Source organism: Otolemur garnettii, unplaced genomic scaffold (assembly GCF_000181295.1).
Source record: "Otolemur garnettii isolate 467f Iridium unplaced genomic scaffold, OtoGar3 scaffold00073, whole genome shotgun sequence".
NCBI classification, from domain to species: domain Eukaryota; kingdom Metazoa; phylum Chordata; class Mammalia; order Primates; family Galagidae; genus Otolemur; species Otolemur garnettii.
This window is the reverse complement of record NW_003852468.1, coordinates 4,486,856-4,499,613: the sequence shown is the minus strand read 5'-3', so window position 1 is coordinate 4,499,613 and position 12,758 is coordinate 4,486,856. Positions and strand designations below refer to the sequence as shown.

At 45.8% G+C, this 12,758-nt stretch overlaps 1 protein-coding gene and 1 non-coding gene across 2 annotated transcripts in view; one reads left to right on the top strand and one right to left on the bottom strand.

Moving 5' to 3' along the window:
- Positions 1-12,758, top strand: part of PTGFRN (prostaglandin F2 receptor inhibitor) — a 68,065-nt gene that overhangs the window by 15,174 nt on the left and 40,133 nt on the right. The gene's annotated exons all lie outside the window — the stretch shown is intronic.
- LOC111726631 lies at positions 4,496-4,560 on the bottom strand. The gene has a single exon (XR_002774366.1). It is a non-coding gene; the product is annotated as a U7 small nuclear RNA (small nuclear RNA).

Genomic DNA, 12,758 nt, shown 5'->3' with positions numbered 1-12,758 from the left:
TTGTTTTAGGCAGAGGACAGAGCATGGGGAAAAATATATACCCATTTATAAGAGTGTGTTCCTTTGTAATGAATGAAGAAAGCAGTTTTTTTTGCAGCTAGAGTGGAGGCTTGAGTTTAGGTTCTTTAGAGGGAAGGTTGTAAGACTGAAGAGGCTTGTATGCCACTTGATGGGGTATAAGCTTGACAATGTGAGTGAATTTGTCTATTGTTTTCTGGTCCTGCCTTCCCTAAAGTGGTCTCATTTTCATTATTTACTTGATGTTTTAAAGATCCCCATCTTGTTGGAGGACTCCTTCCCTCCCAGCTTTTCTGGGAGGCCGACGTGCTATTCCATCTTCATCATCTGACATTTGGCCATGTGTCAGCTCATCAGTGTCCTTGATGATGTGGTTCTGCACACAGGTGTGCGGTGGAGGATTGCCCAACGAAGGAGCGAAATATCAACTTGACATAGTTAAAATGTTTTCCTTAGTCGTTTTGTTTTCAGTTCTTTGCAAGCCAAATGGTCACTACTTCATCAAGAAGGCTGCGCAGGGACCCCTCATCCCCCATAGCATCTGGCTACACATCTGTAAAGGTCAAGGGCAGACTTAAGGGTTGCTGGGGAGGAAGGATAAGCAAGGCAAAAGAACAGAAAATGAATTTAGGGGCTGGCCTAGTGGTTCAGACCTATAATTCCAGCAATGGTAGGTGGCTTGCCTGAGCTCAGGAGTTCGAGACCAGCCTCAGCAAGAGGGAGACCCTGTCTCTACTAAAAATAGAAAAATCTGGCTGAGTGTTATGGCAGGAGCCTGTAGTCTCAGCTACTCAGGAGGATTGCTCAGGCCCAAGAGTTTGAGGTTGCTGTGAGCTATGATGCCACAGCACTGAACCCAGGGCAACAGAGTGAGATTCTGTCTCAAAAATAAGAAAAAAAAATAAAGAAGATGGTTATAGGAATCGGTCAGATAAGGGGAGAGAGGCCAAAGCTGCCCAAGGTAGGGAGTAGGGGAGAAGTTCACCAATTATCTCGGGTGCCCTTCATGCTCATATGCAAGCCTAAGCCCAGTAGGAATCCCCCCTTTCTCTTAAACTGGAGGCTGAAAGGAGGACCAGGTGTTCACATAGAACTTGGCAGACAATGTTGGCCAGTGTGAACATGGAGAGGATTAAAAATGGCTGAGTAGTGAGGGATGCTGGGCAGTGCTTGGGCCTCTAGCAGCTGTTAATTTTATAGAATGCTCTAAAATAATCCTTGTGGATAGATCTTGCCTCAGCCTTTTCTATCTCTGGTCTTTGGATGGAGAATTGTTTAAATCATTTCATGTTTATGGAGTTTTTTTTGTTACTCATCGGTACAGATTGCCTCTAAGTGGTTTTTGCATCTTATTTTCTTTTATTATTATTGTTTGGTCACATAACTTCTCGGAACCTCAGTTTCCTTATTTAATCTTCTCGTGCTTAAGTATTAAATCATGTGATTGCGGTTTGCAAACTATAAAGCAATTCTATAAATGAAAGGTGGTTTTTGACAGTTACTGAGCTTAAAGGCAAAGCTGTTTACTCAGTACTTGGTTTACTATGTTAGTGAGGGTTCCATCAGGGAAGCAGGGCCACTCTAAACACTATGGGAAAGGCATTTATTAGAGGAACTATACTGTACACAGTTATGGAAGGAACTGGGGAAGTGAAGATCTGGAGAGCTGGAGGTTCAGGGAAAGTCACTGGTCACCATCCTGAAACACTTGGCAGGGTGGACAATTTTTTTTCTTTTTTTTGAGACAGAGTATCAAGCTGTCACCCTTGGTAGAGTGCTGTGACCTCACAGCAGCCTCCAACTCTTGGGCTCAAGCTATCCTCTTGCCTCAATTTTTCCATATTTAGTAGAGACGGGGTCTCACATTTGCTCAGGCTGGTCTGAGCTCAAGCAATCCACCCACCTCGGCCTCCCAGAGTGCTAGGATTAGAGTCATGAGCCACCGTGCCTGGCCTGTGGTGAGCTGCCCCTCCAGGGTCGCAGCAAGGGAGGCAGATGAGCAGTCAAGCTGGGGGTAATGGTGGTAGAAGCTTACAGAGGAAGCTGGAAGCCAGGCGGTGTGGGCTGTTCAGGGGTCTTTGCTCTGAGATTGCAGGCAAGTGTCTGGTGGCATTGGGGTCATGTGGCTACATAGGAAGGGCATTTGGGAAGAAAACAGGAGCAGAAAGAGCAAGGACAAGCTGGTGCACCTGTACCCCTCTCATCACCTTTGACCACAAGGACCCCCAGAGGGAGTGCAGTGGCTTCTGATCTACTTCCACCTCCCAAACCTCACATGAAATTTTGTTTTACCCAACTCCAACATGGAGCTACTCAGAGGAAAGGACCCCAGGGAATGTAGTTCCGGCTTGGCCAAGGTGAGACAGAACAAAACCCCACCAGTTCCTAATGTGGCATTGAAGAGTCAGCGTGGTTCTGGCCTCCCAGGATCTCAAAGGCCACAGAACTGGAGGCATTGTCATGCTTTCATGATCCAGCGCTTCGCTAGTGAGAGGGAGCTCAGTTAGTTAATGAGCCCGTCTTTACAAAGTGACTGGCAGTTTTGTTTCTCAGTTGTTGGTAGCATGGCGTCTCTTCCTGCCTTCCGTGCCATTCTTGTCTGGAATGCAGGAGGTAATGGTTATCTTGGCATCAAAAGGAAGAAAAGTTGCATCGGCTGTGAGGAGCCCATCCGTTCGGATGGAGCCCACAGTCTCCCTTCTGCCAGCTCCTTTCTAATCTCCTTTGCCCTAGGGAAACACATGTGTGAAAGCCAGAAAATTTCCACATATAAATCACTCCAGATACCCCCCTACCCCCACCCTGAGCCTGAAACTGTCATGTGAATGTTAAGTGAGAACAAGGTTTAAGTCTCCGGACCACCCTGCCTTACCCCTTCAGCCTGTTAGTCACACTGGTCTTAGTCACCCTTCCTGGGGTTTCTGTAGCCCGGCATAGACTTGCAAGGGTGATCTCAGCCCCTGGGATTGAGAGCAGATTGTGAGACTTCAGGGCCACACCTGGCCTTGTTATCACTCAGAATTCTTTCACCTTTTAAAAAAATTTTTTGAGACAGAGTCTCACTTTGTTGCCCTCGGTAGAGTGCTATGGCGTCAGAGCTCACAGCAACCTCAAACTCTTGGGCTCAAGCAATTCTCTTGTCTCAGCCTCCAGAGTAGCTGGGATTATAGGCACTTGTCACAATACCTGGCTATTTTCAGAGACGGGGTCTCACATTTGCTCAGGCTGGTCTCGAACCTGTGAGCTCAGGCAAACCACCCGCCTCAGCCTCCCAGAGTGCTGGGATTACAGCCATGATAAACCTTTTCATCATTGGCACCTGAACCTCTTTTTACTACCTTACTGAGGCAACAGAGACATAGCAAGGGTTCCTCAAACTTTTTGCCTCAGAACTTTTCTGTATTTTTGTATGCATCCTTCTTCTAACCTGAAAAAAGTGAGGGCTCTATCCTTGGCTCTCCTTGCCTCTTGACGCGCGCTTCCTCCTCTGTCATCCCATGCGTTTGGTGCTTTGTATACGGTCTATGTGCTGGTGACACTTCAGTGAGTTACTCCAGCTTGGACGCCCCGCTGGTTCCAGACTTATTTATCCAGCTGCCTCCGCCATCGCATCGCCACTGGGTGTCCAATAGGGATCTCAGACTTTCAGTGGCCAGAAGCGGACTCTGGCTTTGCCTACGACAAATTTGCTTGCCTCTGTGCTTCCTGTTTCAGCCAGAACGTGAGGCCTCTGGCCCTTCCTTCGTTGTAACCCAGTGAGACTGATCTCTTTTCTGTCACTTGGATGCCCCAAGTTGCTCGTCGTCATATCTCTCTATTTGCTGCCCTGTCTGTGGTGCTCCTGCCCCAGAACACAGCCCCTCTCCGTCTTTCACCCTAATCTGACCTCTCAGAGAGGCCTTTCCCGACCACCCCTCACCCCCAGTCCTTCCCCCGACATGATAGCCTGTACCAGTTTGCTTCCTCCCTCCCTCCTTACCAGGACGCAGGCTGCTTGCAGGCAGGGCCTCTTGGCCGTGTGTCCCCGTGCCTGGAAGGTGTGGTGGCGGCTGCTGGCTTGTGCCCCGTCTCGTCCCTGCTTCGGTGCATTGTTCCTGGCTGTGCCCTTCCTCCCCGCGTTTCCGGTCATCCTCTCTGCCCTGGCTCTCACTCCCCACATCCCACACCCATCTCTGAAAGTGCACCTCCGTGGCGGCTGCCGATTGTGACTTAGTCGCCAGTTCGTTTGTCTTTTCCCAGTACATCTTCCTTGACTTTTCCGCATGTTTGGCACTGCTGTTGTTGTTTTCCCCAAACGGAGACACATGTACTAGGAGTCTGCTGTAGGTACCGTGCGGGGCGCAGACCGGGGCGGGAGACAGCTCCTGCCTTAACTCTCAGAGCAGCGCATGGGCTACAGGAGCAAGTGGATGGCGTGTCCATGAGTACAAGTCAGTGTCGTCACTCTCAACCCTTTCTTGAAATTCTTTTTGGGGGGGGGGGTGTTCTTCTGGTAGAGACCAGAAAACCTGCTAGACAAATTCTGAGAGAGCTGTAACACTTCTTCCTAAAATTCTCACATCTCTTGACCACTAGGACCTCAGCCTTTCCTGGTTTTCTTCCTAACTGGCTGCTGTTCCTTTGCAGACTCTTCCTTGTGCTTGTGTCTTAAACGTGGGCGCTCACTGGTTTTGTCCCTTGCGCTCATCTCTGTCTCCTGGTGACCTCATCGGCTCCCACACCATCACTGTGGGCAGCTCTCCTGTCTGCCCCCTCCCTGCCTGTGACTCCACATTCACGTCAGGCTGAAATATCTTTTAGGGGTTTCCTTTCCAGTTGCCTGGTGACTATTTCAACATGGCAGAAATCTTACTATTTTCTCCACTGTGTTCCTTTAGAAAGCAGTGTCACCAGCTGTTAGCTTCCCCTTGGCTTCCCTCTCACCTCACAGGTCGGCCAGTGCATCCTCCTCTGGCACAGCTCTCTAGCGCCTGCCTATCCTTCTCACACTGCCCTTGCTTGGGTTCTTCTTACCTCTGCCCTGTCATGTGCTAGAGGGCTCCTGAATCATCCCTGGGCCTCCATGTCTCCACTCGTACACTGCGTTAATGCCCTGTCCTCACCCCTCACCACTTGTCCCCACATGTTCCCTTCAAGGTCTTTTGTTTATGTTACTCCCCATATCTCTGGTCACTTTCTTCCTCAGTGTCCCCTGTTCAACCTGCCCCTCAGCCATCTTTCAAAGGCCCAATGTTGACATTGCCTGAAGCTTTTCACTAATCCCTTCGGATAGAAATGCCCTCACTCTCTTTTGGACTCTGGTGCTTGTTTCTGCCTCTCTCTGGTTACTTCCTTACGCAAGTTGAAGAACCCTAATGTGGAAATCCAAAATCTGAAATGCCCCAAAATCCAGAACTTTTTTTTTGATTTTGAGACAGAGTCTCACTCTGTTGCCCTGGGTAGAGTGCCCTGGTGTCGTCATAGCTCACAGCAACCTCACAGTTTGAGGTTGGGCACACTGATCTTCTTGCCTCAGGCTCCTGAGTAGCTGGGACTATAGGTGCTCTCCATAACACACAGCTAATTTTCCTATTTTTAGTAGAGATAGGGTCTTAACTCTTGCTCTGGCTGGTCTCAAACTCCTAAGCTCAAGCAATCTATTTGCCTTGGCCTCCCAGAGTGCTAGGATTATAGCAGTGAGCCACTGCACCCGGCCAATCCAAAACTTTTTGAGTGTTGACATGATGCTCAAAGGAAATGCTCATTGGAACGTTTCAGAGGTTGGATTTTTTGGATTTGGAATGTTCAGCCAGTAAAATGCAAATATTCCCAATCTGAAATCTGAAACATTTCTGGTCCCAAGCATTTCAGACAAGGGATACTCAACCCTTGTATAGAAGTTTTCGTATACACCTTGTGACTCTAGCACACTGTAGGCGCCTTAAAGGAAGATCCTTCAGTCTCACTTATCACCTAAGCTTCTTGCTCAATAGTTGTTTGTTGAATGAGTGATACTATATTTGTCTAGCGTATCTCACTGAGGTTTTAGCTGAACTTTTTCTTTTTTTAATGATTCTACGCGCTACTCTAGTAGGACCTTCTGAGCTTCTGGATGGTGTTTTGGAGTTCTGCCGTGTGTGACTTCATTGCACAGGCTCTGCTGCCTGTAACTTGCCCAGTGTACACTGCTGCATTTTCATCACTCGGGCCGCCTAGATGCAGGTTGGCGTGATGCCTTCCTGCCAGACCTCTCACTGGCAGACTTGAGGAGACAAAGGTCTTTCATTTGTTGACTCAGATACTCCAGTAAAGATGCTACAAGGTGTACAAGTTTGACTTTCTATATGTCCCCTTCTGGCTTACGTGTGGACTGGGAACTCCATAGGGAAACGCTTTAAGGCCTCTCTTACAGGCCTTGTGAGGACTCAGAAAGTGGGATTTAGGCATCTATTTACAAGGCAAACTGAAATACCTTAAGCTCTTTAGTTTCAGTATTTTAGCTTTACCTGTACCCCTGGATTTGATAACTGCTGATGCTTATCTTACAAATGGTTCAGATTGGAAAGTCAGATTGTTTGCTTCCAGGCAGATCAGTGAAATGATAACATTTGAGCAGTACTAGAGACAATTACAAGAATTCTTTGCAGATCTGCTCTACTTTGCAGGTCTTGGTTTAGAAGAATGTTAATGATAAACCGGGAAATAAAATCTGTTTCCTGTGGATATCAGGAAGAGTTGGGAAGGGTAGATAAATAACGTTTGGCCTTTGTTGGCTTGTCTCTTTGGTGATTCCTCACCGTTGCCAAGCACACTTGTAGAAATAAACATTGTGTAATTGTTTACCTGGAAAAACTTGCCTATCTTTTTCTGCCTATCCCCTGTCTATTCCACATGATAAGAGAAAATTTGAAGGCATTTGATTAGTTTCTTGAGTATTCCAAGAGAAATGGTAATCTGGAAATAATTAACTCTTAGTTGTTAATTACCTACTGCTGAGAAGTCAGAGCAGAGGCCTTCCAAAATTCTCCCCATGTGATTTTGGAATAAAATCCTCTTTACCTTTTTTGAGTGTGAATACAAGGTATGTATGATGTTAGAGTTGGCATCATTTAATGACTGTGGCGTATCAGGAAAAAGAATATTTAAGAAATTGGAGACGATTTTTAACAATCGCATTTCTCCATTTCTCCCATCTGTCTACTTCATGTTGAGACTATGTAATATTTCTTCTCCCAGTTACCCATTTCTGTGTTACTTTGCTGCCTATCTGGTTCACATTGCTCTTGGAGAATTAGAAATAGTTTATGTGGAATTTTATGCTATTTCTTCTTCCTATTGAGATCAAAGACAATAAATATAAACAGAAGGGGATAACGTACAATGCATTTAAAGGCAAACCAACCTAGTCCATCCTTGGCCTGATGGTACAGCGCATTGGCCAGATAAACCTGGGTTGGAGTTCCTCCCTAGCTGTTAGGGAACTTCAGCAGGTTATTCAGGGAATGTTCAAGTTTCTCACCTACCTAGGTGGGTCTAATCTAGTGAGGGCATTGCTACCTGATGCGGGCCACTTGTAATCATGATTACTAATGAGTTAGCTTAGAAGCCTGCTGCACAAAGGTTGTGTGTATTAAAGTGCCTTACTTTGTCTTGGGTATGAAAGGTGCTCTGAGCCTGTGGTAGCTGGTCTGAGAAATCTATACGTTTTTTGTTTTCTGGGAAAAGAATGTACTATGGTCCATCAACAGGTATTTTTTTTCTGGCACTACATTTTAATGGAATTTCATCATGTCGACTTTGTGTCATTGAACAAAACACTAGTGTCCTTAATAGTACTTTTAAGGCTGAAAATGGTTTCTGTTTGAAGTTTTCTTATATTGACCCTTGAAAACAAATGAAGTCATGATTATGCATTGTCACTTAGTAAAGACGTTTTTCGGGACGTTAACTAATGCCGTTTAAATATAGAAGAGTATGTGATTCTTAATTTGAAACACTGATAGAAATTAGAAAATTTTCCCTCAATTATCAACTGTTACAAAAGGTTTTGACAAAAAGTGGCAACATATGGCTCTGTAGATATTCTTTTTAATTTGAAAAGAGCCATATGCTTTATTTTCTGCAAGTTTTATTTATTTTTAAATATCATTAGCTGTTATTTAACAATATTAAAAAGAAATCTGTGCTAAATACCAGATTGCCAGTGGCAAGTTGAAATTTTGTTACCAAAATTTAAAATCTTGATTTGCATGGATGAGGGGACATCTCCATTCTGCTTGCAAGACGCAGCTCGGGTTTGTATCTTTTCAGATTAGAATTTGATCTTTCCAGCATCTGTTCATATCTGCTTTACCTCTCCCAGCGGCACTATAACAGAGCCGATATTGAAGGTACTTTTGCAGGTTGAGTGGAACACGGAGGAAGGAGCACCTAAGTGATCTCTTGGGAGATGGGGAAGGCCTCACAGTGGAGGTGGTGCTCAGCTGCCTCTTGTAAGAGGATGCAGAGATTCTGGCATGGTATTCCTGGGGAGGGAGGCACAGAAGCAGAGGCTATGGAGCACAAGAGAGCATGACATTTCCAGAAAGTGAATGGTAGTTTGTTTTATTTGATATAAGCGTTAGAAGATGGGAGAATGGTAGGAGATGAAGCTGGAGGTAGCGATGAGCAAGATCATGAATGGTTGTATATGTCTTTTATTTATTCTTCCATTTAACCAATATTTATTGAAGGGCTGCTTTGTCCCAGGCTCTGTTCTAGGCACTGGCATTCAGCAGTGAACGAACCAGAAGCTTACTTTCTAGTGGGAAGAGATAGACAATAAGTCATAGTAAAAATATACAAGTGCACATGACATATATACATTAGTGATAACTGATGAAAATTTGGCAAGAGCAAGAATGGAGGGGGTGCCACTTTAGGGCGGTTGGGAAAGGCCTCATTAAGAAGGTCACATTGTTATAAAGATCTGGTGAAAGAGCCAGTGGGGTGAATATCTGAGAGTGTTATAGGCTGAGGGGATATGCAAAGGCCCTGAGGTTGCAGTGGGTGGAACCTTGGAAGGGAAGCATGGCTGGAGTATACTGGAGGGAGAACAGCAGATGTGAGTTCTAAGAAACAAAGAGGGCTGGATCCTGTGAGGTCTTGATGGCCTCTGTAAGGATTTGGGCTTTTATCTACACGAGATGGGAAGTGATTAGAGAGTTTTAAGCAGAGTAAGATATAATGCAACTTAATTTTTTAAGAGATTCTTTTGAGGCCCAGCACAGTGGCTCATGCCTATAATCCTAGCACTCTGGGAGGCTGAGGTGTTTGGATTGCCTGAGTTCAAGGGTGGAGATCAGCCTGAGCAAGAGAGAGACCCCATCTCTATAAAAATAGCCAGGCGTTATGGCAGGTGCCTATAGTCCCAGCTACTTGGGAGACTGAGGCAAGAGAACCTCTTGAGCCCAAGAGTTTGATGTTGCTGTGAGCTATGATGTCCCAGTACTCTACCATGGGCAACAAAGTGAGACCCTGTCTCCAAAAAAAAAAAAAAAAAATGGGGATTGTTTGCTTTTTTGAGAATAGAGGGTGAGAATGGAAGCCAGGAGACCATTTAGGGCCTTTGCAATAATGCAGGTGGGAGGGATAGTGGCTTGAACCAGGGTGATGGGTGGGGCTAGCTGGAGGGTAGATTTTGTTCTAAAGGCGAATAAGGAGCCATTAAACACTTTTGATCAGTGAAGTGACATTGGGCTTTTGTGTTAAAAAGATGATTTTAATAGCTGTGTGGAAGAAAGATTGTAGAGTTGAGACAAAGAACTGCATCAGTTTCAAAGCTCCCATTGCTAAGGAAGAGGATGGAAGCCTTACAACAGATGCAGCCACATACCCTGCGGGCATGTTGTCAACACTGGCTACCTTCTTGGCCAGGGAAAGGAAGTGAAAAGCTTTACACGTTAAGTAATTCCTTTGTAAGCCTTGCCAAGGGAGCAAGGTGGATGATTATGATCAAGTTTATTCTAGAGGCAGCCTGCCCCGCAGATAACCACAGACCCTTACCACCAGCCAGCCCTGTGGAGAATGCTCTAAGTGTATTAGCTCCTTTAATCCTTACCACAGCCCTGGGGCGTGGTGACCAGGGCCTCCATTTCATATTGAAACGACTTGGGGGCCAGGAGGTAAGGCACTAACCTGTGTTGCCTCTGGGGGGCTCTCCACACAATGGAGGAAGTTCTGAAAGTTTTCAGTGATTTGGAATTATCTCATTATCTCATTATCTCGAAAATTAAATGTAAAAAAGTGATCACCTAATCTCTTTGTTAACTTGTGGTGGTGATGGTTTCAGAGAGTGGGTCCCTGCTGGGTCGTTGTACATTATTTAAATGCTCTTTTAGTTTCCAGTGACAGAAATTAACTTAAGAAACATAAGTGGGGGTGAGTGGAATTTTAAGAAATTGAAACGTCCGGGGAGAGAGGGATGTGTGTGTGTGGAGCGTATGCATGTGGGGGTGGCTTGGGAAGCATGGCTGCATGGAATCCCTGGGGCTCACTCTCTGTCACCTCTGGTCCTGGCGTTGGTCTGGGTCTTCTGTGGAATGGCTTCCTCATAAGGTCCTCATAAGAGGACTGCCCACGCTAAGCATCATAGTCCCTTATCTTTGTTGATACCTTGATTCCACTGGAAGCAAAGTGTCTTTCTATAAAAGAGCCAGGAGAATTTGGGTTTATATGGTTTTACTCCCAACACCTATCTCCAGAAGTGAACTTGCACATCAGCCCCATGGGGGGGGCAGTTAAGGAAAGCTGGCCAGCCACCATGGATCTCCTGCCTGGTAGCCAGAAGTAGTAGGTTTGAGGTCACGGTGTCACCCTGTGGGCACGAGTTGCCTTAGAAGGAAAGTAGCACCTTCTGGCACTATTCCTCAATGTGTGGGGTTGGTGCTACCATTCTCTATGGGCAGATATGGGACCCATGGTTTTTCTGTTACCAGTACCAATAACTTTGTTTTATTTTTAGGGAGAGTGATGTAGTTTAAGGGTCAGCAGCTTCTTTTTAAACTGGAATTTTGTCTGGACCCATCCCCAGATGGGCTGGGAGGAGAGGGGAGGCAGCTCTGCTTAGGGGGCCACACTGTTCCCCATCGCTGCTTCTCTTACGTGGAGATATCCTTCTTCCCGTGCAAAGTAAGTGATAACGGGTAGAGAAGATAAGAGATAGCATTGTAACAGTGTCTCTTAACTTTTCTGTTTTATTCCTGACCCAAATTACGGTATATAGTCTGGTGCACACACACTGTTGTTTACCTAACAAACTGTAATGAGACAGTGTAACTAGGGGTAACCCTCACCAAATGCAGTGCTCTCTTAATGTTTTCTATTCTGTTTAATTTCATTTTAAAAAGGACACGTGCCAGTCATAGATATTATAAATGCATTTCCCAAACTGTGACAGGTTGGTGACCTGGGGTTTGAAAAACATGAGTGAAACCGTTGAAACCCAGGCAGCGGTGGTGTGTTTGTTCGCTGGCACTGCCGCAGCAGAGCACCACACAGTGGGCAGCTGAAACGGCAGAAATTTCTTCTCTTGGGATTCGGGAGGCGGCAAGTCCAATATGAAGGTGTCAGCAGAGTCGAGAAAGAACGTGGTCCTTGCTGCCTCCCTTGTTCCTGGTCACTTGCGGCAGTTTTTGGCACTCCCTGACTTGTAGGCAGATCACCTCCGTTTCCGTCTTCATCTTCATGTGGCACTCTCTGTGTGTATGTCTACGTCCACACTGCCCCCTTTCTGAGGGTCCTAGTCATATGACACGAGGGGCTCCTGTTCCAGTGTCACCTCATCACAGCTAACTATGACAACCCTAGTCCCGAGTCAGGTCACATTCTGAGGTACTGGGGACCAGGACTTCAACATATGAATTTGGGTCCCAGACACAGTCCAACCCATAACATGTGATAAAAACACAAAATTGAAGATAAATAATAGAAGTCTCCATTTTATGGAGCCCTTGTTATCTGGCAGACTGTCACTGGGCATTTTATTTCAGTAAGTCTCTGAAGCCTTTTTGCCCCCTTTTATAGTTGAAGAAGCCAAAGCCCAGTGAGGTCTCAGAGCCCATGCCTCTGTGTGCCTGACTGCTGCACAGTTCATAGAGCATCTACAAGGAGACGTGCACATTTATTGGGCCCAAATTGAAATCCTAAACACAGGTAGTAAATATGCTACGAAATCGTGCTGAACTTCATTGCAGAGAAGGATCTGAGAGGATGCATCAGTGTCAACGCCTGAGAGCCCTACCCGAGAGGCCTGTGAGTTATGTCGCTCGGGGAAGGGAACGCCAGGGAACTCAGCGTGTCTACTGGATTCATCCCCTGCAGCAAGCCACCGTGTTCCTAATAATGCCCAACAACCAGCAGATACCCTCCCTTGTGCTTCCCACCCTCATTCTGAATTTAGATCAGGGTAAGGAGTAGAAAGAAGGAAATGAGCCAGAAAATAGAAAATTAATACTTGGTAGAATCATCATATTTTAAAAATAATTTATAGGCAATGTCAGATAACAGGAGTTAAATTATTTTATCAGCAGGCTGCTCTAGGATTTAAAAATTGGCATCTGTCATTGTAAATCAGGTCTCAGGAGCCCCAGGGAATGGTCTCTAGAGATGAGGGTTGTTATAGGGTGGGCAGAAAGGTAAATACTTGATTAGCTGTGCCCTTTTCTCTCACCCAAACCTAAAATATTCCCACAGTACTTTGAGTAGTGATGGTATGTTGCATA